Source organism: Capsicum annuum, unplaced genomic scaffold, assembly GCF_002878395.1.
Source record: "Capsicum annuum cultivar UCD-10X-F1 unplaced genomic scaffold, UCD10Xv1.1 ctg59270, whole genome shotgun sequence".
NCBI classification, from domain to species: Eukaryota; Viridiplantae; Streptophyta; class Magnoliopsida; order Solanales; family Solanaceae; genus Capsicum; species Capsicum annuum.
Window position 1 is genome coordinate 1 of NW_025867965.1, and position 2,418 is coordinate 2,418.

Here is a 2,418-nt window from a genome sequence, read left to right on the forward strand (position 1 = left end):
TTAATAGACGAGTAAGGACTCAGAGAGATTTTTTACAAGAAATACTAACTATGTTAATCAATAAACTAGATATATAACTCACTTAGTCAATTCAAATATATATATACTCAATTTAAGTGTTTATTTTTATAGTTTTGTAGTAGTTGCTTGAATAAATAATTAGTATTAATTAATTTAGTAAGTCTGTGAAAATGATACTTGATCATACCATTTTATTACTTGACAACCACACCTATACTTGCATGTGCATTTAGTAACAACAATGAATATTTTCTTTAATTCAAAAGAATTCATTACTGGTTAACAAAAGTAATACAACAACATATCCAATATATTTTCATAAAGTGAGGTCTGGAAATTGATTAACAAAAGTAAATAAGCAAAATGCAGCAACAACAACATACCCAGTGTATTCCCACAAAGTGGGATCTGGAGAGGGTAAAGTATACACAACCCATACCACTATCTCAGATGAAGTAGAGATGTTGTTTCCGGTAGACCCCCGACTCAGAACAGATTACAATATAACAAACAAAATACATAAAAGCAAACAATAACAAAGATATCACACCTCTAGATAATAAAGAAAACAAGACAGCCATAAGGTAATACTATAAAATATCTATTCAAAAAACATAGACATCATCAAATGATCCTAGTAGTAACTAAGGAAGTTTTAATTCTTAGCCACAGCCTCCATGGATTTTTTATCATTCTCCAATGCTTGCAAAGTCTCTGGCAAAAGACAAACTTCACTATCTACACTTCCTTCTTCTACTCCAGAGAATAAAGTAATTAACCCATCACTTTTATTTGCCATTCCACTCCTCACGCCAATTGGTTTTTCCCAACCAAAATCACTACCATAAATATTGAACCTTGGAGAATTATATATTCTCAATCTAGTGTTATCCCCCACAAATACTGAGCCCTTAGTGAATATAATTGGATTTCCAGCCCTATCTTTGTACCATTTCATCGCTTCTTTAGAGTCTTGAGAAACAACCATCTTGTTTATTTGCATTGCAGCCCATCCTAAACCATTTTTCAGTAGCTCCCTTGCACTTGTTTTGACATGCTTAATATGATTTGCATTTCCAAAATACCCTTGTGGAAGAGGAGGATTTAACCTTGATCTTGCACCTGTTAAAAACATAATTAAGTATTCTTTTTATCTTAATTTATATGATACTGTTTTCATTTTAATATATTTCAAAAAATTGTAGTCCGACCCTTTTCTGAATTTCAAAGTTATTGTACACTGAGTCGTCTTTTCTTTATGTCTCAAACCATAACATACATTTTGTATTTAGAAATAATTTAATTTTAAACTTTGAAATTAACCTTAATGAGGATTGATTATTTATGTCTCGTGTAGGTCGATTATTTCTTTCAAGTTAAAATAGTTCACAAAAAGTTTAATTTTACCACTATTGAACACACTAAAATTCAGCAAAAAATGTTTGTCATAAAAGTTTAAAGTTTGAAGAAAGGATTTAATTTCTTCCTTAATGAGGACTTTAACCTTAAGGGTCTAAAATACTTTCAAAATAAAATAATCATCTCGTTTGTTTTGCCATGGTAGTAAGATGGTGATATGAATTTATGAAATAAGGGGTCAAAGTGTACACAAATATTTCATTAAACTCTGAAAAATGTTTCAAATATGTCATCCATCAGTAATTGAGGTAAAATATGCTCCTTCCATTACAAAATTGGCTCAAGTATTTCCTTATTGACAAAGGATGGAAGGGTTTCTAATATATAGCCTTACAAGAAATAGACATGAATTTGCCCGTGAACTTTATGAAATAGTCCAAATTCGCTCCCGAATTTTGTAAAATTGTGCTTTTTTTTTTTCTCAACTATCATCCACCTTCTCTCCAAATAAATCTCCACTATTATAGCAATTAATTCTCTCCACCATAGAAAAAAACCCTTGAAAACCATCGTTACTATACTATAACTTCACCTCGATGACACTCACAAAATGAACACACTAAAATTCCACAAAAAATAGAAATTTTAATTTCAGATGATTTTCACCGACAACATCGTCATGATTATTTATTTCATGTCAGAATTTTACCACCATTGCAAGACAAACGATCCTCAACCACTATAATCCACCCAACTCCTTAATATTAATAAAAGCAAATGAGATCTAAGTAATTAAAAGTTTACACACCTATCAAGACGCTGATGACAACTTCTTTCTCATCATCAAGCTTCCGACAACGAGTAATAGATCACCATAGATGAGCCAAATAAGCCTGCAGAGAAGAAATTGGTATAACACCCATTTCTGAATTGACATTATCCTTGAGCCTACCTATACTTTCTTTACTAAGATGAAATATTCTCTCAATTAAAGGTGGAACTTCAAATTTTTCAAACAATTTCTCATCATACATCTTC

General features: G+C 31.0%; 1 pseudogene; it reads right to left on the minus strand.

The window, feature by feature from the left end:
• Nucleotides 1–676: 676 nt before the first annotated feature.
• On the minus strand, nucleotides 677–2,414 carry LOC107855932 (annotated as a pseudogene).
• Nucleotides 2,415–2,418: the final 4 nt, after the last annotated feature.